Raw genomic sequence first — 25,523 nt, 5'->3', positions numbered from 1 at the left:
TAAGTACCACCACCAAATCCTCACAAGGATTCAGAGAAATTGTCATCCATATATGCATTGCTGATGGGAATGTAAAATTGTACAGCCTTTCTGGAAAACATTTTGGGACTTTCTTAAATAAATAATGCAATTATAATTCGACCCAGCGATCGCACTACTGAGCATATATTCCAGAAAAATAAAAACTTATGTTCACACAAATCTGTACATTATTGTTTATAACAGCTTTATTCGTAATAGCCCCAACCTGGAAACAATACAGATGTCCTCCAATGGGTAAATGGTTAAACAAAACATAACACATGCATGTCATGGAATATTAGTCTAAACAAAAAGGAAGAAACTATCCATACACACAACAGTATGGATGAGTCTCCAGGCAATTACAATGTGTGAAAAAAAATAAATCAAATGGTTACATACAATATAATTCTATTTTAATAACATTGTTTTTTGTTTGTTTTTTTACATAACATTGTTGAAATGACAAAATTACAGAAATGGAGATTAGATTAGTGGTTGCCAGGGGTGAAGGAGGGGTTGAAATTAGAAGGGAAATGGGAGTGATATAAAAGGATAACAGGAAGGATCCTTTTGCTGATGGGATGTTAAGTACCTTAACTGTATCAGTGTCAGTCTAGTTGTGTTATTGTACTCTTGTTTTGCAAGGTATGACCTTTGGGAAAACTGTGTAAAGGGTAAAAGGGATCACTCTGTATTATTTCTTGCTACTTCATTTAAATAAATATCTCAAAATTTACAGAAAGTATAAAAAAGAAATACAGTTAATTAAAAAATAAATAAGAGAAAAAATAAGCAACAGCAATCTCTAGATTTTCTGTTGCATTTCAGAATTTATTCACATTCAAAATCAGATTTCCAAGAGGAAGACTGATGCAGGACCAGGCCAATATGTCATGCTTAAATTTATCAATGTATTACAATAACTTTCTGTCCTTCAGTTTAATTTTAATACAGTATTCTTATACACTGCTTATGTTTGTTTCTCACAACTATCTGGGTAGTGCAGTGACCTCCTAGAAAGAGCCCTGAAGTGGAAAGTGCTGGTAACACTTATCACATATAATCATTAATGTACTTGTCTGGCACCTTCAACAGAATGCAAATTATATGTTTTTATTCCTAGATATATATAGTTTTTATTGCAAAATAACCTTTTCTATATGTCTATTTAATGAAATAGTAAGTTTGAATTTCAACTGCCACTTGCTACCTAAAAAAAATCATGTTTTCTGACTGTAATATGACTGTTTAGACAAGAGTGTCTAACAAGCCCAGATCATTTATGCTTTTGTGGCTCCGGTAACTGCTGAACATGATTAGAAAAACTTCAGGTTGGCATCCATTATCAGTACTTATGGATTAATTTTAACAATGAGAAGGCAGGATTCAGGAATTTGTGTCTAAGGCAAAGTCAGAAAGTAGAAAAAACTTGACCGAAAAAGTTAGGGTCAGTGATATCAGAGGCAAATTTTCAGAGTACAAAGACACATATTTAACTCCTAGCTCTGACATTTTCAATACAAGTGGTCTTAGACAAATCTTAAAACAATTTTCATTTTCTTCATCTATGAAGTTGGATGATACTCCATAACTCTTATGATTGTTGTGACTATGAAGTATGATATTGTAGGAAAAAATTATTTGTAATATTCTAAGCAAATAGCAGGTATTTTTCTACCTTCTGCTTAACAGATTTTTTTTCAGTCTCCTTAACTCAACAGAATGAATCAAGGATGAGATTTTGTTCTAAACTAGCATGTTTTTAACTAGCCTGTAGTGAAAAATCTAAACTAGGACGTGACTTCTTTGTGCTAGGCAGGGGAGATTGGAAGATAAAGTCAAGAAAATAGAAAAAAGGGAGGACCACTGAAAATAAGTAAGAGATATTACAGATTTAATGATTTGTTTAGTTAGAGCCAAGTCTAGTGTATATTTGGAAAATTTTCAAGGGTGTTTCCTTCCTTAAGTATCTACAATGACAAAGAAACATCAGTATTTTATTGATTGATTATTGGATATTTGGAGCCAGTTTAGAGTTTTCTACTCCGCCTTCTAGGTGTCTGAAAAGTATCTAATTCAGAGGAATTTCTATAACTTGTTTGCCAGATGAATGAATGGGTGAATGAATGAACGACTAAGTGTAAGAAACAATGACTCAATTAATATGATTAATTTCAGCCTCTAGATTTTAAGAACAAAAACACTCAAACACCTGTGGTGCTTCGCCATTTGGGGAAACATTCCTGACGATTTCCTTCTATGCAACAGGAGATAGCTAGCTCAGGAATAACTTGAAATTTTCAGAAAATTATATTGCTTCCCAGGATCCGTGATGCTCAGACAACAGTCCAAATGTCATGAGGCTGAGCGAGACACACTAGGCTCCTTAAAATATATGAGCCAGCCATAAATTTTAGCATAAGGCCCTCTCATTCTGGCCTGAATGATATGTAGATTACAATGACAGACCTCTTTGTACAGGGTATATCCATGCTAAATCTTGGCTGTTATTGATGAATAAGTAGGTTTGGTAGAGTCAAAATGCCATTCTCTATGAATGGAAACCACAGAGGGGAAATTTTTCATTGTATAACAAATCAAGGGAGACCATATGGCCACTTTAGTGGTTTTTAAGAATTTTTAATTTTGGCGTGCATAGGTTTATAGAATATATTTTTTGTAACCATAATGCCTGACAGAGACTCATTTTCCTAACTGTTAATGTTTGTCCTCAAGCTGCTTCCTCTTCCCAGATCTACCTTGTGGCAGGGGTGATCTTCCTAATGCACCTTGGATTTAGTTGTTTCCATGTCATCCCATTGTCTCTGAGATAAAGCCCAAGCTCTAACATGGTGTGTTAGGCTCCCATGGCCTGGCTTCTTCCTTTCCATCCAGTTTCATTCTTCAAAATCCTGCGTCTTAAACTTTATGCTCCAGGAAATCAAAACTTTTAGCAGTTCCTCTGGATGCTATGGGAGTTCATGCTTTGCCATTATTATTTTTTTTTTTTGGCCACACCATGCAGCATGTTGGATCTTAGTTCCCTGACCAGGGATCAAACCCGCGCCACCTGCATTGGAAGCGAGGAGTCTTAACCATTGAACCCAGGGAAGTCCCCAGGAGTTCATGCTTTGATACCATCATTCTTTCAGTTCTCTTCATCTGAGATGCTCTACTTTCCCAATCTCTTTTTGGAGAAAGCATAGTTATCTCTCAAGATTTAACTGAGTATCTTCTTCAGGAGTTCTTCCCTGAAGCGCCTCATTTGGTGAAGCAACCCCTCCCTGTGCTTTACTCCTTGTGTGTTTACTTTTCCATGGCACTTGACTTAATGTACTGAAATTTTCTCATTACATCCTTGTCTTCCTCATTAGACCTGTTTATCTCCAAGGGAAAAGTACATTTAAAGTCATCTTTGAATCTCCTGGGTTTGGTGAGTATTCAGAAATGTGCTCAATGACATTTACTGAAATTAATTCAATAAGTGCTAAGAAATAATCTATGTTAATGGAATACCATCTGCCGGTCTGAGGGCTATCTTTCCCGAGACAAAAGTCAAAAACAAACAAAAACAAACAGCACCATTAAATGTTTAACAGAAAGATTACAGCCAGTGATTATTTTGAAAACAAATTGGTTAATTTATGTACTGGTGTAAAAGGTTATATTCTAGGCCTTCCAATTTTCAATAGACTTAGAATGTTTATTCCGGATGTCATGCAAGAATCTTGATTCCCTTTTCTGTAGTGAATGTGCCTGCTTTATTTTATTTCTTCAGAAAATCTGTTATGTACTCTACAACACTCAAGAGATTATTTCTTTTTAAATGAGCTTCTTTAATTTCAGATACATAAATTGACTATATAATTCAGAGTGAAATATGTCATTACAGTCTCCCAGCATTTATAAATGTTCATAGATGTTAAATTATAAGCCATTCAGACACTTTAACGAATGCATGCACATGTACATTGGGCAGCACATAATGAGAAAATTTATCTTTATGTTTGGCTGCACAATCTATTTTTATTCCCTGGACTATTTTAATTCATCATTTAAACCTGGTTCTAAATCTTCTACTAAAAAATACTTCTAATGGGGTCAATAGGGGCTGGCAAACAGAAGTATGAAGGTACTTATCTGTATGGGGCACTATGTAACTAAAATGCTGCAGGCACTTTTTAATATTTTAATCTTCTCCAAATGTACCTAGCATACACCACATGTTTTAAAGCAATGACTACTATTACTAACATTTTGTTTATAGTAGTTCCTTGAGTAATATTAGCTCCACCTCCAAATTATTTTAGCTTATTGAATGGATACCCTGTTGCTTATACTGCTGCTCTTTTTCTTATTTTATTGCATAAATTGCAATATTCATTGAACTGGAAAGTAAGTTCACCCTGTATGTGCATGTAGTAAGTTCTAAATCAACTGAGCAATATAATTCCTCAACAAAATGATCTGTTGATATTCTCTGTACTTTCTTTGAATAAGCAATTCTTATACTCACATTCTTTCTGGAATATAGGCTGGTCAAAATCCATCATGCTATAGCGGTAGAGCAGGAAGTGGTGAGTGGTTCAATTCTTTTTTCATATAGAAGAAGATAATGTATGCAAGATCCCAATAGGCAAAATAAATAGGGACATGATTGCTCTGATGAACTGAAGGAAAGAGACTTCAATCCCAGACATACAGACTCTTGCTTGCACAGTTGTGGATCTTGGGATTCTAAGGAGCACAATTTAGAAAACTAAGGTACCAGATCTCTACTACTCCTAATATTAACCCATAGAAGCACATTCGTGGAGGCTTTTTTCTACATATATAAATAGGTTTATATATTCCAGGCTCTAAAATACCAAGGAAAGTCTGGAAAACAAATCAGGGAAACAAAAGACTTTAGGCATTATATTATCTTCCTATTAAAATTGCCACTGTCTTAATAGTATTCATTTATATCTTTAGGTTTGAGATATTAACCCTTTTATAAGCAATTATGCTTATAAGCACCTCTATAAGCATAATTTCATATATAGTATGGTTTCTCATTTGAGAATGAAACATAGTGACAATGACCTACTGTATCCTTCTTCCTGGATATCTGACAAATCTGTCATATTAAAAATTTCTTAGGCTTAGTTTATCAATTTAACCTTAAGTTAAATATTTATTAACTTGTGCGTGTGTGTGTGTACATACATATATATTGACACTACACTTGAAACAGTTGCTCAGTTTAGAAATTTGAGGGTCATCTTGACTACTTCAAACATTACTTTTGCCCCACTCAAATATCTACACATTCAACATATTACTGAGACTTACAGATTTCCACTGTAATAATCTCTTATACCTTTATTTTCCATTTTAATTTATATCATTTGAATTCAGTTCCTCATTCTCTCCTGTCCATGCAATTGATTAATAAAAATAAATCATCTAAACTACAAGGTAATTCTAATTTTCCTATTATTGCATTCTATATAGTTTCAACTTTTTCAGAATTATTAATAGTATTTGTGCAGAAATGTCTATATTTCATATTGGTTATTCATGAAAACCCATTAGGATTTCTGTAACAGTATGGCATGGACTTAACCTGTGTTTTCAAAGGGTGAAATATATTCTCAAAAATGGTGGCTACTGGGAGTTCCCTGGTGGTTTAGTGGTTAGGATTCTGGGATTTCACTGCCGTGGCCCGGGTTCAATCACTGGTTGGTTGGGGAACTGAGATCTCGCAAGCCATGTGGTATAGCCAAAAAAAAAAAAATTGTGGCTATTTATAAATTTGTTTCAGACAATAAAGCAAAGGTCACATCAATTAGTAGAATAATAGTGTACAAGTTCCAAATATAAATCAAACACTTGAAAGTATCACAAGTTCAAATAAACCTAGGAAGATGTAATCATTTACTGTCAGGATGTTTTGGATATATTTTGGTATTTTGTCTACTTTCATATAAAAGTATATGCTAATAAAAATAGCAAAGCATAGAATTTACCTATTCCAACAACATGTTTGCTGTTATTGTTATAAGTCCAAATAGAGTATTCAGAATGTTATAAATTTTATTTTTTTAATTTTTTTAAACTTTTTATTTTATATTGGAGTATAGTCAGTTAACGATGTTGTGATAGTTTCAGGTGCATAACAAAGTGACTCAGCCACACATACAACATGTATCCATTCTCCCCCAGACTCCCCTCCCAACCAGACTGCCACATAACACTGAGCAGAGTTCTCTGTGCTACATACAGTAGGTCCTTGTTGGTTATCCTTTTAAATATAGCAGTGTGTACATGTCAATCCCAGCTCCCTAACTATCCCTTCCCTCCACTCTTCCCCTGCCCTGGTAACCGTAAGTTCAAGACTGTTATAAATTTTTGTAGAAGGGAAAGTTTATAAAAATTATTTCAAAGTCGATGGCTCATGTAACCAAGTGAACAATTACATTAACCACAGAAACCACAGAAGACTTGAATATGACTAAATTTTGAATAAAAGATTGTATGTTAGAATTTTAGATGATTACAAATTAGGATTTTTTACTTATTGAGTTTGGTAAACCTTTGAGAATGCAAGAGTATTTTAAATAGGCAGTTTGATATACAGATGTGGAGGCTGAAGGAGTTATCTGAGATGAAGGTTCGTTTCTGGATTGTCTGAATACAGGCTATTCTTGAAGACATTACTGTGAATGAGATCATTCAGGGATAAATATATTCTGAAATGATTTGTAAAGGGATAATTAACTGGTCATGGTGTAATGAGACAAAATGCAGGAAGCAAAGATTTCTACTCTATAGGAACCAAACGTAAATCTTTATATATGTATGATAAGATAAAGTATGTGTGCAAAGAAAACAACTTTAGTAAATTCATAAGAAAAAAATATATATTTTTTTAATTCTCTATTTTTTATAATTCTCTCACATTATGATATAAAATTATATTATTTTGATAATCTAAACAATGTCATTATAAGTTAAGAAAGTGAATATTTATCTGTCATTTCATATAAGAATTGGATAGTTAGAATGATAAAGTATAAGGCAGGGAACAATACTGTGATAATCTGTAAAATACAGGATTTTGTATATGAGTGAGATTAATTCAAACACATATCTATTTTTATTTTTTTAAGTTTTATTTATTTATTTTTAACATCTTTATTGGTGTATAATTGCTTTACAAATGGTGTGTTAGTTTCTGCTTTATAACAAAGTGAATCAGTTATTCATATACATATATCCCCATATCTCTTCCCTCTTGCATCTCCCTCCCTCCCACCCTCCCTATCCCACCCCTCTAGGTGGTCACAGAGAACCCAGCTGATCTCCCTGTGCTATGCGGCTGCTTCCCACTAGCTATCTATTTTACGTTTGGTAGTGTATATATGTCCATGCCACTCTCTCACTTCGTCCCAGCTTACCCTTCCCCATCTCCATGTCCTCAAGTCCATTCTCTATGTCTGCGTCTTTATTCCTGTCCTGCCCCTAGGTTCATCAAAACCTTTTTTTTTTTCTTTTGATTCCATATACATGTGTTAGCATACGGTATTTCTCTTTCTGACTTACTTCACTCTGTATGACAGACTCTAGGTCCATCCACCTCACTACAAATAACTCAATTTCGTTTCTTTTATGGCTGAGTAATATTCCATTGTATATATGTGCCACATCTTCTTTATCCATTTATCTGTTGATGGGCACTTAGGTTGCTTCCTTGTCCTGACTATTGTAAATAGAGCTGCAATGAACATTGTGGTACATGACTCTTTTTGAATTATAGTTTTCTCAGGGTATATGCCCAGCAGTGGGATTGCTGGGTCGTATGGTAGTTCTATTTTTAGTTTTTTAAGGAACCTCCATACTGTTCTCCATAGTGGCTGTATCAATCTACATTCCCACTAACAGGGCAAGAGGGTTCCCTTTTCTCCACACCCTCTCCAGCATTTACTGTTTGTAGATTTGTTGATGATGGCCATTCTGACTGGTGTGAGATGATATCTCATTGTAGTTTTGATTTGCATTTCTCTAATAATTAATGATGTTGAGCATTCTTTCATGAAACACGTATCTATTTTTAAACAAATTAAATGTAATCCTTAAGTACTATGAATGGGAAGCTTGTAGGAAAATTTTCAGGGCACACAGAGGGAGATTCAAGTAGTAAAAGAATGTACACAGGAGAATAATTTTTAAATGCAAAAAGGGGAATATGGCATTAAAAATCAATCAAAAAGAACTAAATAAATGGAGACATATATCATGTTCATGAAGAGGAATGAATAATATTGTCAGTTTTCTCAAGATGTCAGCTCTTCTCAACTTGATCTATAGAGTCAATGCATTACCAATCAGAATCCTAGCAAGTTATTTTATGATTATCAACAAACTGATTCCACAATTTATATGGAGAGGCAAAAGACCCAGAGTTGTCAATACAATATTGAAGGAGAAGGACAAAGATGGAGGACTGACAATACTTGACTTCAAGACATACTGTAAAGCTACAGTAATCAAATGAGTGCAGTACAGATGAAATAACAGACAGATTCATGGAACAGAACAGAGGGCTCAGAAACAGATCTACAAAAATATAGTCTACTGATCCTTGACAAAGGAGCAAAGGCAACACAATGGAGTAAAGAAAGTCATTTCAGCAAATGTTGCTGAACAACTGGACATCCACATGCCAAAAGACAAATAAGCAAATCCAGACACAGACCTTATACCCCTTACAAAAATTAATTCAAAATAGAGCATGGATCTTAATGTAAAATGTAAAACTATAAAGTCTTAGATGATAACATAGGAAAGTATCTAGATGATACTGGGTATGGGGATAACTTTTTAGATACAACACCAAAGACATGAGCCATGAAGGAAAATTTGATAAGCTGAACTTCATTAAAATGTAGAACTTCTGCTCTGTGAAAAACACTGATAAGAGAATAAGACAAGCCACCAACTGGAAAAAAAATATTTGCAAAGACACATATGATAAAGAACCGTTGTCCAAAATACACAAAGAACACTGAGAACTCAATGACAAGAAAATGAAAAACCTAATTTAAAAGTAAACAAAAACCTCATAGACACTAGATCATATGGAAAATAACCATGAAAAGATGTTCAATTTCATGTCATTAGGAAAAGGTAAATTTAAAAAAGATACCACTATAAACCCAAGAGAATGACTAAAATCTAAAACATGGCAAGACAAAATGCTGGCAAGAATGTGGAGCACCAGGGACTCTCTTTCATTGCTGGTGGGAAAGCTAAATTGTACAACCACTCTGCAAGACAGTTTGCTGGTTTCTTGCAAAACTACACAGATTCTTACCATACAATGCAGCAATCACACTCCTTGGTATTTTATCAAATGAATTAAAAGTCTATGTGCATATAAAAGCATACACATGGATGTTTATAGCAGCTTTACTCTTATTCATTTTTATATAAACATATTCATATGTTTATAGCAGCTTTATTCTTGTTTTGTCATTTCAAAACAGGGAAGCAACCAAGATTTCCTTCAGTAGGTGAATGGATACATGAACCATGGTCCATCCAGACAATGGAATATTATTCAGCACCAAAAAGAAAGAAGCTATCAAGCCATGAAAAGACATGGAGGACCCTGTAATGCATTTTTCTAAGTGAAAGAAACCATTCAAAAAAGCTAAATAGTATGATTCCAACTATATGACATTCTGGAAAAGACAATTCTATGGAACCAGTAAAAAGGTCTGTGGTTGACAGGATTTAGGGATGATATAAGGATGAACAAGCATAGCAAAGAGGATTTTGGAGTAAAAGAAATCATTTCGTATGATACTACAATTGTGGATACATGGGATTGTACATTTGTATAATCTGTACAATGTACAACACTGAGTGAACGAAGTAACATATGGACTTTAAGCGATAACCATATGTTAATGTAGGTTCATTGATTGTAACATATGTACCACTGTGGTGAGGTATGTTGATAGTGGAGGAGACTGTACATGTATAGGGGAAAGGGTATATGGGAACTCTGTATTTTCCACTCACTTTTTCTATAATTCTAAAACTACTCTAAAAAAATACTATTAAGGTTAAATAAACAAATAAAGGAAAAATAAAGCAGACAATGAATGAAAACAGCATAAAAAATTCACATCTTTGATCTCACAGAAGATGCAGGAGAGGAAGATCCTGAAATCCATCCCTCTACCAAAAACACTATTTAGCTCAAGAATTATCTGAATCAACTAGTTAAACTAGAGAAACTCTGGCTACTTGAATATTTGCAGAATTTTAGAGAGTGCTTGATGCAGAAAGAGGGTTGTAAATTTTGGTGATGTTTGACATTTTGAGTAGTGGGTACAATTTTCCCTGCAGTAGGCAGCTATAGGGATGGTGGCCCATATTCCTGGTAAGATTTTTCTTGTGCCAAATTGGACTACAGGGGCCTTGTCCTACAAAAAGTGGTCCTGTGGGTTTTGATGTACTTGATGGTTCCCTAAGGGGGTGGCATAGAGGCTCACCATTACTTCAATTCTCAGTAGCTTAAGTAGCTTCCCTTACAGTGTTGATCAAGGGATTTAGAGACAGAATTCCCCCTCATTCATTCATTCATTCATTTATTATTTAATTCAGGCATTTAAGTAAATCTCTTTCATGTCATTGGCTGCCCATGGAGAAAACAGAACAGAAACTTCCTAACAACACATGACAAGGAACACAGTCTTTGCAAAAATTAGCTTGGAAAAGTCACTAAACTAAAAAACAACAACCTTCATCAGGGCACAACAGCAATCCCTGGGAAAATGAGAAAATCTGATTTCCAATTACCACATTACAATATCCAAAATGTCCATTTCTCAATGAAAAACTACAGAGCACACAAAAAATAAGAAATTTTGGCTCTTACAGGAAAACAAAAATGATAGAAACCATTCTTAAAGAAGCCCAGTCATTGGACCTACTAGGCAAATATTTTAAAGTATCTGTCTTAAAAATGCCCAGATAGATGAAATAAATCATGGATTAAAAAAACTAAAACAAATCAGGGAAACAGTATATGAGCCAGTAAGGAATATCACTAAAGAGATAGAAAGCATAAAAATGAACCAAACAGAAATTCAGAGTTGAAAGTACAGAAGCTGAATTAGAAAATTCTACAGACAGATTCATCAGAAGATTTGAGCAGACAAAAAAAAGAAAAAGAATCAGTAAACTTGAAATTAGGACAATTAAAATTAGCCAGTCAGTGAAGCAAAACCAAAAATGAAAAAATTGATAGCCTAGGGACCTATCAAACATTAAACTTACTCATATTAGTACTAATATTAGAGTCCCAGAAGGAGAAGAAAAGGTGAGAAAAAACTATTTGAATAAATTATGGCCAAAACATTACTTGATGCAAAATGTGAATTTACATATCCAAGAAGCTCAATAAATCCCAAGCAGGATAAACTAAAAAATATCCACACTGAGACACATTATAATCAAATTTTCAAAAGCCAAAGACAGACTATTGAAAGCAGCAAGAGAAAAGTGACTCGTCAAGTGATCCTCACTAAGCTAAACAGCCAATTTCTCATCTGAAACCATGAAGACCAAAAGGCAGTGAGACAATATTTTTAAAGTGCTGAAAAAAAACCAAAAACAAACTGTTAACCAAGAATTCTGTATTTAGAACAATTATCTTTTAAGGAAGGAGATATTAAAATATTCTCAGATAAACAAATGCTAAGGGTGTGTGTCTCTAGTAGACCTGTCCTACAAGAAATATTGAAGGGAGTCTTTCAGACTGGGGGTAAAAAAAGGACAGTGTAGGGCTTCCCTGGTGGCACAGCAGTTGAGAGTCCACCTGCCGATGCAGGGGACGCGGGTTCGTGCCCCGGTGCGGAAGGATCCCACAGGCCACAGAGCGGCTGGGCCCGTGAGCCACGGCCACTGAATCTGCACGTCTGAAGCCTGTGCTCTGCAACGGGAGAGGCCACAACAGTGAGAGGCCCACGTACCGCAAAAAACAAACAAACAAACAAAAGGACAGTGTATAGTGACTCACAGTCATACAAAGAAATAGAGATCAATAGTAAAGTTAACTATACAGGTAAATATAAACACTAATATTATTGGTCTATAAAATTACCTCTAGGTTTTTAGTTTTGTCATTTAGTTCTCTATATGATTTAAGACAAATGCATAAAATGGTAATTACATATCTATGTTGATAAGCACACAATGTATAAATATGTTATTTGTGACAATAACAATGTAAAGGGTAGGCGAGAGTTCAAGTATACTATTGAAACTAAGTTGGTATCAATTTATACTAGACTGATATAAATTTAAGACATTAACTATAATCCTCATGGTAACCACAAAGAAGATAACTGGAAAAATATACAGTGAAGGAAATGAAGAGGGAATCAAAATGGTACGCTATAAAAATTCAATAAAACACAAAATAAGACAGTACTGGAGTAAATGAGGAAGACAATATTTATGATATACAGAAAACAAATCAACAGTGTGAAAAGTTCTTCAACACCAGCATTCATTTTAAATGTAAATGGATAAGTTCACCAAATAAATGACAGAAACTGGCACACTTGATGAAAACCACAATATCCAGCTATATGCCACCCATGAAAGACTCATTTTAGTCCCTAAGACACTAACAGGTTGAAAGGGAAAGCATGAGAAGAGATATTCTATACAAATAGTAACCATAAAGAGCTGAAGAGTTTATACCAATAGTGAACCAAATATATTTTAAGTCAGAAGTTATTTTAAGAGAAAGATAAGGCATTTTACAATATATTGACAAAGGGGTCAATTCATAAAGAAGATATAACAATTATAAACACCAAAGTCCCAAAATATATGTAGCAAACACTGACAGAATTAAATATATTTTTTATAAATTTATTTATTTATGGCTGCATTGGGTCTTTTTTTTTTGCATTGGGTCTTCATTGCTGCATACGGGCTTTCTCTAGTTGTGGCGAGAGGGGGGCTACTCTTCGTTGCAGTGCGTGGGCTTCTCATTGCAGTGGCTTCTCTCATTGTGGGGCACAGGCTCTAGGTGCACGGGTTTCAGTAGTTATGGCTTGCGGGCTCTAGAGCGCAGCCTCAGTAGTTGTGGCACATGGGCTTAGTTGCTCTGCGGCATGTGGGATCTTCCCGGACCAGGGCTCAAACCTGTGTCCCCTGCACTGGCAGGCAGATTCTTAACCACTGTGCCACCAGGGAAGTCCCCAACTCTCTATTCTTGTTAAAACAATTTTGTGTCCATTTTTTAAGCATTTAGCTGAAAAATTTATTTACAGTCTTACAATTTTAAATTAAGCAAAATGTATTGATCTAATACACTCACCTCTATGCTATATTCTGAAGATACTAACATAAGTGCAGACTTATGACTGTATCTTTCCTTGAAGGAAATTATAGCTCAGTGTGAGAGTCAGATAGGGTAAAAAATATCACACACAAACATCATGCATGCACACAAAAAATGTGAAGAACTTAATGTTAAAATAAAATATAGATTATAACTTTTTTATATATGCATGTATGTATTTCTAGAAATATTTAGGGAGAGAAATTAGTTTTTTCAGCCTGGATAATTAACTTTCACTAAACTCCATAAAAGAGTTTCTTTTAAGCTGAGACTTGAAATTCAATGAGGATATCAATGGCAAACTTAATATAATTATATGGAAATAAGAAAACACTTATTTTAATTGGGTGATTGGAGTAAAGTCTGAATTTCAATCAATGTGGTGGTCATAACTGTTGGGGTCAAAAGTTTGTAAAAATGTATTGGATGGGGAAGAATTATATGCCACTCTAACGTACCACTGCAGAGCCGCAGGTATGGAAGGACCTTGTCTCTCTGTGGTTGTCATCCCTACATGCAGTGTTGTGGGTCTGAATAGAACCATGAAAAAAGCATAGAGAGGAAGTGTCAGTATATCAACATTTAATTAGTCTATTTAAAAGAAATTGGTGGCCAATTAACATAGAGCTAAGGAAGCCACCAGGCATATGTGGCTATTGTTCACTTAAAATATGGTCCTTTTGAATTGCTATGGCTATAAGTATAAAATACACACTGGATTTAAGAAACTTTTCTCCTCCCCTCTGCTCCAAATGGATCTGGCCCCTTCCAGCAGTGAAGATGCTGATTTTCACAGCTTAAATCTCCAGAACCAGAGTGGGAGGGATGGTGTCAACACCAGGCAAGAACACAGTTTCCCAGTCTCTTACACAAAGTTCAGTAATTGGTTACGGTTAATTTTCAGAACATTGAAATGATTGTTTTTGATAGTGTTGTACACTTTTAGTTTGGGGGGGAGAGGATTTGCAAACATCCTTATATATTCATGCTGAAAGTAGCCTCTCAAAGGCATTAACTTTTGTTTAGGTAAAGAAATCTAATTCAGGTATCCAAATTTCAGCAGTGGTTTTCTTTTATGAAAAAAAACAAATAAAAATGACAAATAAATAAATAGGATTCCTGCGGAATGATTTAGAACCAAAACTGCAGGGTGAAAATAGAGGGTCATTATTTCAATTCAAATTTTAAAGTCCTTACTACATATATGTACCTTTATTCCCTGGTGTGGGAGAAGTACAATGTTTTTCTCTGGCTACTAAAAGTGCTTGAATGATTTTAAAAGCTTTCAATTTTCCAGTGCATAATAGACCATAATATCACAACATTTGTGTGTGCTTTGAAGCTACAGTGTCCTGACACTTTTTAAATGGGCTTTCTTACTACTATTGTTAACTCTTGGAGTTAATATTTACTCATCAACTGAGAAAATTTTAAAGAAATTTGCATGAAAGGGGGAAACGTGCCTCAAATCATCCATGCATGGCAATACTGGCTTCATATAATTCCCTTTCCAACTGATATTTTTTAAATGCCTTATTTTTTACACATCCCTGGGGGCCGGAGTGTTCTGTAAAATATGCATATTTGGTTGATGAAATCAGGTGTTATCCCAGGAACCATAATGTTCCTGGCACTGTGACAAATAATCTAGGAGATTAATGACTAGAATCCAATCATCTTTCTTGTTCCCTCCCTGAGCTCTGAAAAGTCTTCAGTGTGTCCTCTACATGATACGTTACATGTCCCGTATTTTATCAAGCCATTCTTCTGTCCATTTATCCTGTCAGACCACAGTGGCAATTGTAAGTTCTTACCTTCACTTACTCTTCTTCAGTGTCAGACTACACTGTACCGTTGGTTAGATATGGTCTCTACTGAAATGAGGTCAGAGATCTGCCATGGAAATCTAAAGATAATTTAAACTTGCTGATTAGGACCAAACTCATCAACATGCTTCCACATTTTGGCCTAATCTCCCTTTGCCCCTAAATTTCAATTGCAAACTCCACCTTTTTCTCCTAGTTTTGTGCAGTATGTTCTCTTGCTATATTCAACTGCATGCCCTTTCCAAAACATGTCAAATATTCACAAACCACATACATTGCCCATGCAGTTTATTTACAACTCTTTAAATGCAATTATTAATTCAAACACATTCTCGTCCTCATACGTATGAAACAACTACTAAGAGAATATCTGGAAAGGGAGTCAGAATTTTCAGGGAATACAGAGAGATTCTGAAGGGAAAATGTCATTTAAAGTGGGCTTAGCATGATGGATGAGAGGAAGTAATATTTTATTAATTCGCTCTTTTTTATACTTAAAAAACATTTTTAAACAAAAATTATATCCAATAGTCATAGGAAACCAGCCTACCATTAGCTGGACATTATGCTCAACACTTTATTTTTATTTATTTATTTAACATCTTTATTGGAGTATAACTGCTTTACAATGGTGAGTTAGTTTCTGCTTTATAACAAAGTGAATCAGCTATATGTATACGTACATCCCATATCTCCTCCTTCTTGCATCTCCCTCCCACCCTCCCTATCCCACCCCTCTAGGTGGTCACAAAGCACTGAGCTGATCTCCCTGTGCTATGCGGCTGCTTCCCACTAACTATCTATTTTACATTTGGTAGTGTGTATATGTCCATGCCACTGTCTCACTTCGTCCCAGATTACCCTTCCCCCTCCCCATGCCCTCAAGTCCATTCTCTACGTGTGCATCTTTATTCCTGTCCTGCCCCTAGGTTCTTCAGAACCATTTTTTTATTTTTTTGATTCCATATATATGTGTTAGCATACGGTATTTGTTTTTCTCTTTCTGACTTACTTCACTCTGTATGACAGTCTCTAGGTCCATCCACCTCACTACAAATAACTCAATTTCATTTCTTTTTATGGCTAAGTAATATCCCATTGTATATATGTGCCACATCTTCCTTATCCATTCATCTGTCGATGGGCACTTAGGTTGCTTCCATGTCCTGGCTATTGTAAACAGAGCTGCAATGAACATGGTGGTACATGACTCTTTTTGAATTATGGTTTTATCAGGGTATATGCCCAGTAGGGGGATTGCTGGGTCACATGGTAGTTCTATTTTTAGTTTAAGGAACTCCATACTGTTCTCCATAGTGGCTGTATCAATCTACATTACTACCAACAGTGCAGGAGGGTTCCCTTTTCTCCACACCTTCTCCAGCATTTATTGTTTGTAGATTTTTTATGATGGCCATTCTGACCAGTGTGAGGTGATACCTCATAGTTTTGATTTGCATTTCTCTAATGATTAGTGATGTTATGCTCAACACTTTAAATGTTACAGCTGATTCTCAAAACTTAGTACATATCTTTGTTCTCTTTTAAATATGAAAAAATATTTTCAGGACTTCCCTGGTGGTACAGTGGTTAAGAATCCTCCTGCCAACGCAGGGGACACGGGTTTGAGCCCTTGTCCAGGAAAATCCTACATGCCGTGGAGCAACTAAGACCGTATGCCACAACTGTTGAGCCTACACGCTAGAGCCCGAGAGCCACAACTACTAGGCCCGCGTGTCACAGCTACTGAAGCCTGTGAGCCTAGAGCCCGTGCTCCGCAACAAGAAAAGCCACCGCAGCGAGAAGCCCGCACGCCGCAATGAAGAGTAGCCCCCGCTCACCGCCACTAGAGCAAGCCTGCATGCAGCAGAGAAGACCCAACGCAGCCAAAAATAAATTAATTAATTTTTTCAATAAAAGAAAAATTATTTTCAGGTTTATTAAGAGATTATCCAGTATGTATATGTTTGAGGATTCACACTACTTATACATTAATGGTTTGGTAAAAGCAATGTGAAAATGCAAACTGTCTTTGAATTCCATAAAATAAATTGTGCTATTTTTAATTAAAGTGACAACTGTGAAAACAGGAAGGTCATAACCCATATGTATGGGGTAACAGGGTCTCACCATCTGCAGGCCATGATGGATTGGTGGATTATACCAACTCCTCTTCCACTTGAACTGCTGCACAGGCATCAGAGGCCCTTCCTGCAGCTTCTGTGTGTTCTGACAGTGAGGCGAAAACCAGAGCCAGAGTCCATGACAGCAACCCCAATGGTGTCTTTGTTTGAGTCGATTGTATTGTTCCTTTGGAACAGGAAGATTGTCATTTGATTACTGGCTTGTCTAAACCTGTGCAAAAATTGTTCCTCTAGTTACTATCAAGGAAGAGGAGGATAATGGAGTCAGGTATTACTACGATCTCAGACTTCAAAAAGAGTTGGAGTTAGGCTGATGCCAAATGAGCGTAACATCTGAGAATTGTGTTTATAAAAGAATGTAATTTTTACATTTGGATTGAGGAGCATATTCAATTCCTTGATGACAAAGTTTTACCTATACAATGAGTGGGGTGAATATGTAATTCAAGGCATATACAATGACAAACATCAAGAACATCTATGTGTGTGTGAGCTGAGTATTTGAAATAAGTTTTCAAAGTTACTATCCAAAATAATATAGCTCATGGGTGACTGATACAAAGATAATGGCCTAAACTATGGAGGTGAGATTTGAAATGTAAACAAACAAGCAAACAAAAGTATATTTCCTTTAACATTTTGGGAACAGAATTTAAAATGATTTAAATGTGGGGATTAAAGGGGGAGAAGATAGGTTATATGCATGTTTATATTGTGCAAAGCTTCACGACTCAGTGATATACAAATCCTTTGAGGAAGAGCAGATTTTTTTTTTTGGAGTAGGGGAATAGGAGGTACGGGTGGAGTAGGGGAATAGGAGGTACGGGAGATTGCTAAAATTTGCTTTTGGACATAACTGTATGTGTGTAACTTATATATAAATATTCAAACAGAAATATCCAGTGGGTTGCATAATATGCAAGTATGGAGACCAAGGGAGAGAACTATAGTAAAACTTTAAAGGGAGCAGTTCTATAATACTCTAAATTTAAAAGCAGACAGTATAAAAAAGAACAACATGAGATGTACAATCTGGGGGCAAAAGATCTTGAAAATCTCAGAATGAAGAGGAATTCAGAATTAAACAATACAGAAACAGGACCACTATCCCCAGCTGGCACACTGTTTACTCCATCAGACACCCTAGCTGTTAGTGAGTATGCTTTGGAATCCTGCAAAGTTCCACTCTCAAGAAGTGAGCTCGGAGGACAGGCTGCACAAAGGTAAAGCCTTTTTGTCTTTCAAACAAAAATAGAGTTTTTCAAACTTTTAAAATAGTTCCATTCACAAATTATTCCCTTAACTTGGCTATCCTGAAGATGTTATCAGTTCCTTAGTGAAGAAAAATTGTATTTTTTTTTTTACTTAAGCCCATTACATATCAATTGAGTTTACCATGAGTAATGTTTAAGACAACCAAATAATAAAATTTTTCAAGATTTTTTTTTCTGTAAAGTGTCTCAGTCCTTAAAAACTATTTTGGTACATTCAGAAGGAGCTCTTTTGTGGCTACTCCACCACTCAAAAGAGCTACTTCATGATTCAGTCATGTTTAAGTGAATAGGTTTTTTTTTTTCTTGAGATTTATTTCTATATGATTGATAATAAATATCCACTGTCAAAAGAAATTTAGTAGGAGGGTCTTTAAATATTTTTTTAACACAAAATTATAAATATTTCACTTTTATAACAGCAAAAATTAAAAAAAGAATCCACTTGCTACCAAAGTAAAGGCTTGAGCCACAAACATTATGTAACATCAGGCTGGAATACATTCTCAAGTTTTAGTAGCTTTAAAATCTTATTATTCTGATTCACCAGATTGAATGGCAGATGTGACTTTTTTTCCATCATCCATATCATGCATGCATTTATAATTGCTTCTGCTAAAGTTTCAGAGAAAGAAAAAAAGAAAGAAAGAAAGAAAGAAAGGAAGGAAGGAAGGAAGGAAGGAAGGAAGAGAGGAAGGAAGAGAGGAAGGAAGGAAGAAAGAAAGAAAACAAAGGAGGGAGGGAGGGAGGGAGAAAATATACAACTTAAGTCACTCTGACATTTTATTGGCTTCAAATAAGGAATAGCTATATAACTGCATGTTCTCAGAAATGGACAGATATTCATTCACATATCCTAGAACTACTTTTAACCTCACGAGCCTTGTTTGAAATTAGGTGCAGAAAAGTCATCATTTTGGGTGGTATATTTGTATGCTACAGCTGCCATAACAAAGTACCACAGACTGAGAGGCTTAAACAACAAAATTTTTTCTTCTCACAGTTGTGGAGCCTAGAAGTCCAAGATCAGGTGTTGGAACAGTTGTTTCCTTCTGAGGGCTGTGAAGGAAAGGTCTGTTCTAGGTCTCTCTCCTGGGATTGTAGTTGGCTATCTTCTCCCTGTGTAGCCACACTGTCTTCCTTTTTTATCTGTGCCCAAATTTCCTCTTCTTATAAGGACACCAGTATTATTGGATTAGAGCCCACTCATATGATCTCATTTTAAATTTAATTACATCTGCAAAGACTCTATCTTCAAATATTGTAGCATTTTGAGGTTATGGTTCCCAAGCAAGTCCAAAACCTAGCAGGATAAATTCTATTGTATTTTAAAGCTCTACAACAATACACTTTGACTGAATGCTCTGTCCACTGTACTCCCCAGGATAGTAGCCCTGCCTTCCAGGAAGACCAGTGTAGCCGGCCTAGTCCCTTAGCTCAGGGGACCTTGATCCCTTGGCCTTGGGCCTTACCTTCTAGAACCAAAAGGTAGATCCACCCCCCCACTCTGGAACCAAGGAGGAGACAGGCCCATCCATGAGGCTTTTGCCCACTGGGTCTTCTTGAGTTAAAATGTTGAACATCTGCCCAAGAAGAAAACTGCGTATCTTAGCTTTTTTTTTTTACAAACTAGAGACCCAAACACGAAAGTCTTAGCATCACCAACTACTAACCCACGCCACTGGTTAAGTTGCTTAACCTCTCTGAGTTTTAGGGTCCTTGTCTTAAAGTATGGACAATAATGCCTCTAAGAAAAATTTTTTTTGAAGAATAAAGAATAAAAATAATAAAATCTCTATACCATGAACTTCCTAGGAAGTCAATATTATTGTTAAAGCAAATTATTTACTGAGAAGTAAGTTAAACGAGACGAATCTTGAACTGCCATTCTCCTTCAAATGCTATGAAAAATTTTGCCATGTAAAATCCATGACAGAAACCCCCAGACTCCTCTTTAATAAGCCTTCTGATATTTTTACTGCTGGCATAACAACACTGTTAAGGTAAGTACCAGTGACAGAGGAGAACAACAGCAACAAAAATGCATGCCTAGATTTTGAAAGTTTGTTTAAATTCCAGTTCTTCTTTTTATACTTGACCTTCTTCCTAGATCACTTGGATTAACTGGAAAGAGAGAAGACTGTTGTCCAATGGTTTTTTAGGAGTGTAGAAAGAGAACACATTTTCCCCTGTGTGCTCAAAGATAATTCAATTCCAGGCAGTACAGTGTTCATTAATACAGTAGAATATAAGAGAAACAACATAGGCTATGGTTTCAGAAAGACGGAAGTCAGAAGTTCAACTCTTTCCTGTATTAGCTGTGTGATACAGGACACATCTCTTTTCCTGAGTCTTAATTATACCTTCTATGAAATGGTGATAACATTAATGATCTCATGTACCATCTACCTCAGATTAAGACATAATGACAAAACAGATGAAATTGTGTAAGTTGGAAATCATAATAAAGTTATTTATTTGGACACCACCCAATTAAAAAAAGCCAGAATCCTAAAAAGTAAAAACTATACAAAAGAAAGAGGTGAAATTTTAAATATACCCCTCTACGTAAACCATGAGGAGATACCGTGAGGTATACTGACCTGCACTTTTTTTTCAATTATCCATGCTGTAATCACTCTTTTTAGATAATTTTTAAAACACAGAAGTTCAAGTTGATTGACTTCCGTATCTTAAACTGTAAAATTTTTGACAACTTATTCTCATTTTTTTCATTAAATACATTTTTGTTTAGCTATAGAGTGCTCTGTGAGACCTGGTTTAAAAAGCTTTGTTCCTGGGGGGAGAAGAAGGAAAAAACTAAAAAATCCTCTGTAGGTTCTGCCTGGGAAACAATCACAGATCTAAACGGAATGACTCTCCTTCAGCACAGGCCCACATTTGTCCACCTAGTCATTGAAATTAACCTGATGCCCACTTCTGGAGCCAGGCTCACTCAGCCATGGATAGGTATTTACCTAGAATGTTAGATCTGTTTCACGTTTATTTGATGAGGAAAGATGATTTTCTTCATGGACTCCCTACATGTTCCTTCATCATTTTTGTCATTTAACAGTACGATATTTTCAAGTTCAGTAAAGCAGAGTGAATGCATTATATTACAGTATAGTTATTTTCAGCAACTACACTACTCTTTGAAGATGGAAATTTTTTTTTTTTTGCTGTATGCGGGCCTCTCACTGTTGTGGCCTCTCCCGTTGCAGAGCACAGGCTCTGGACGCGCAGGCTCAGCGGCCATGGCTCAGGGGCCCAGCCGCTCCGAGGCATGTCGGATCTTCCCAGACCGGGGCACGAATCCGTGTCCCCTGCATCGGCAGGCGGACTCTCAACCACTGCGCCACCAGGGAAGCCCAAGATGGAAACTTTTTTTCATGTATATTACAGTACTTGGACTAGAGAGATGAGTTTATTTAAAAATTATGTTTAAAAAATATTATGTTGAAGACAGATTTTTTTCTGAATCAAATAAAGAGAAATTTTGCCAAATAATGCATAAAATAATATGAGATGACCCTAAAGGAACATTTGAGAAGATTTAAAAGGGCAAATTGAGGGGAGGAATCCTCCTTCAGTAAAGTCATGCTAAGCAATAGTGGAAAAAAGAAAATCCCTTGTGTGAAAGTTTCTCATGATTAAATATGTAGGTTAAATGACAAGAGAAACCATAATTCTTTTTGTCCGAGACTTAAGATCAAGGCCACCATCAAGACATAAGAGATCATTTGAACAGACATCAGAAAACCGAGGTTCAATAAATATTAATAATTTATATTTCAATGTTTATCATGAAACTTCTACCTATAATAATTGCATCACCTTAAGTACTTCCTACTCAGGGTCCACTAATTATCTTTGAATTGGAGGAAGTCATTAGACCCTTGGGGTAATAACAAGTCTTATGATGCCACATAATATTTTAAAATAAAATAAAACATGTAACTTGGATTAATGTGTTAGGAGAACAGATAAGAATTGTTTTTACATGTGATATCAAATTATTTTTGTTACTGTAAACATGTGACATTAATTATATTCTTAAACTTACTATTTTGAAATAAAAATTTGGAGGAAGCTGCAAAAAATAAACATGTAGATCCCATGCACGATTCAGTAAACCTCCTCCAGTGGTAGCATATAACTACTGCACAATATTAAAACTGGTAAATTGACATGGGTACAATTCACAGAACTTATTCAGATCTCACCATTTTCAAAAGCACTCAATTATGCGATTATATAATTCTAAACAATTCTATCAAATGCATAGCTTCATGTAATCACAAGTGCAATTAAGACAGAACTGTTCCATCAATACAAGACTCTCTTGCTATCTATCTATATGTCTCTATCCCTATCTATTTATCTATCATCTATCTTTGTATCTATTGCTACTTATCTATAGGTTTCTGTGTACATCCCTAACCACTAATCCCTAAACACTGACAACTACTAATATGTTCTCTATCTTTCTTATTTTATGTCAACAATGCTATGTGAAGAGAATTATACAGTATGTAAACTTTTGAGATTAGCTTCCTTCACTTAGCACAATTCCTTTGATATCTGTCCAAGTTTTTGTGTGTACCAACGGTTAGATTATTTTTATTGTTGAGCCATATTCCATGATATAGATATACCAGAGTTTGCTTAACCATTCACTTGCTGAAGGACATTTGTATTGTTTCCAGGTTTCGCCTGTTACTAATAGGGCTGCTGTGAACATTTATTTGTAGGTTTCTGTGTGAATATAAGTTTTTATTTCACTGGAATAAATGCCCAAGAGTGTAATTGCTGGATCATATGGTAAGCACATAAATAGTTTTAAAAAGAAATGACAAACTATTTTCCAGACTGGCTCTCTCATTTTAAATTCCAACTAGCAATGTATGAGTAATCCAGTTTTTCCATATCTTAGACAGCTTTCAGTATTATCAATTTTTTTTATTTTAGCCAGTCTGATAGGTGCGTAGTGATATCTCACTGTGGTTTTCATTTACACTTCTCTAATCATTAATGATGTTTAAAAAAAACCCCACAACTTTTCACATACTTATTTGCCATCTGGATATTCTCTATAGTGACCATCTGTTCACGTGTTTTACCCATTTACTAATTGAATTCTTTTAGGGTATTTTGAGTTTTAAGAGTTCTTTACATATTCTAGATGCAAGTTCTTAGTCAGGTATGTGATTTGGGAATATTTTCTTCAAGTCTGTAGTTTATCTTTTCATCCTCTTGAGAGAATCTTTCACCTGACAAACACATTTAATTCTGGTAAGTCCACTTTAACAATTGTCTTTCTTTATGATCTATGCTTTTGGTATCAAGTCTAAGAATTCTTTACCTAGTCCTAAGTACCCCAAATTTTCTCTTATGTTATTTTTCCTAAAATTTTTATAATTTATGTTATACAGCTAAGCTTGTAATCCATTTTAAGTTACATTTTGTGTAAGTTTTGAGGTTTAGATTAGGACCATTTTCTTTTTTTAGTGTAGGGCTTTTTTTGTCTATGGAAAAGACTTTCCTTCATTAAATTGTTTTTGCACTATTATAAAAAGTAAATTGGACATATTTGTGAGGATCTATTTCTGATTTTTAAAATTTATTGTGTTCCATTTATCCATGCCTATTCCTCACCCAGCTCTCACTGTCTTTATTATTAGAGATATTTAGTAAACCCTAGCTTTAGGAAAAATGATTCTTCTTTTGTCAAAATTTTTTTAGTTCTTTGAGGTTCTTGCTTGCAGATGTCATGATTTCCTTTTCAGTCATATTTTAGACTATACGAGTCAGTGTTTATAAAATTCCTTGCTAATATTTTTATAGGAACTGCATTAAGCAATCTGGGAAGTACTGACACCTTTACTATGTTGAGTTTTCCAATTCATGAGCATGGTACATGTCTTCAAATGCTTAGATCATCTTTGAGTTCTTTCATCAGAATTTTCTATTTTTCATCATACGTATCCTGTACCTATTTTGTGAAATGTATATCTGTTTTGTTTTCTTGGGAGTAATTATTAATTTTGGTTTATACATGTTTGTTGCTAGTATATAGAAATGTGACTGATTTTTGCATATTGACCTTAGATCCTGTGACCTTGCTGAATTTATTTCTAGTAGGTTTTTTAAAATAGATTTTTAAGGATTTTCTCTCTGTAATAATGTCATCTTCAAATAGGGAGAGTTTTATTTCACCCTTTTCAATCTGTATGACTTATTTCTTTTTCTTGCATCAGTGCAATGGCTATATCTTCCAGCATTGTGTTGTATAAGAATGGTGACAGTTATATTATAGACTTGCTCCTGATGCTAAGGGAAAAGCATTCATATTTTGACCATGAAAGTATGATGTTAGGTGTAGGTTTTTTATAGAAGTTCTTTATCAATTTGATGAAGTTTCCTTCTAGTCTTAGTTTACTGAGAGTTTTTATTATGAATGGGTGCTGCGTTTTTGTTTTTGTTTCCTCTGTGTGAATTTGGTTTTTCTTTTTTAGCCTACTTTTTGGATGTTAAACCAAGCCTTGTAAATATGGAATAAATCTCACTTGATTGCGGTCTAAACTTTTTATATGTGCTTGCATTCAGTTTGTTAACATTTTGTTGAAATGTTTGCCTTTAGGTTCATAAGAGATATAGGTCAGTAGTTTTCTTTTTTTGCACTGTTTGTCTGATTTGGTGATCTATGTAACACCAGTTCATAAAATGAAAGTGTTCCCTTATAATCTATTTTCTGAAAGAGACTGGGTAAAATTTTTGTAATTTAGTCTTGAAAAATCTGGTAAAATTCTCCATTGAAAGTATTTTGAATTGAGGATTTCTT

This window comes from Delphinapterus leucas, chromosome 13 (genome assembly GCF_059928025.1).
Source record: "Delphinapterus leucas isolate spDelLeu-1000000601 "Yukka" chromosome 13, BTC_Dleu_Yukka2, whole genome shotgun sequence".
Classification (NCBI taxonomy): domain Eukaryota; kingdom Metazoa; phylum Chordata; class Mammalia; order Artiodactyla; family Monodontidae; genus Delphinapterus; species Delphinapterus leucas.
This window is presented reverse-complemented; position numbering follows the sequence as displayed.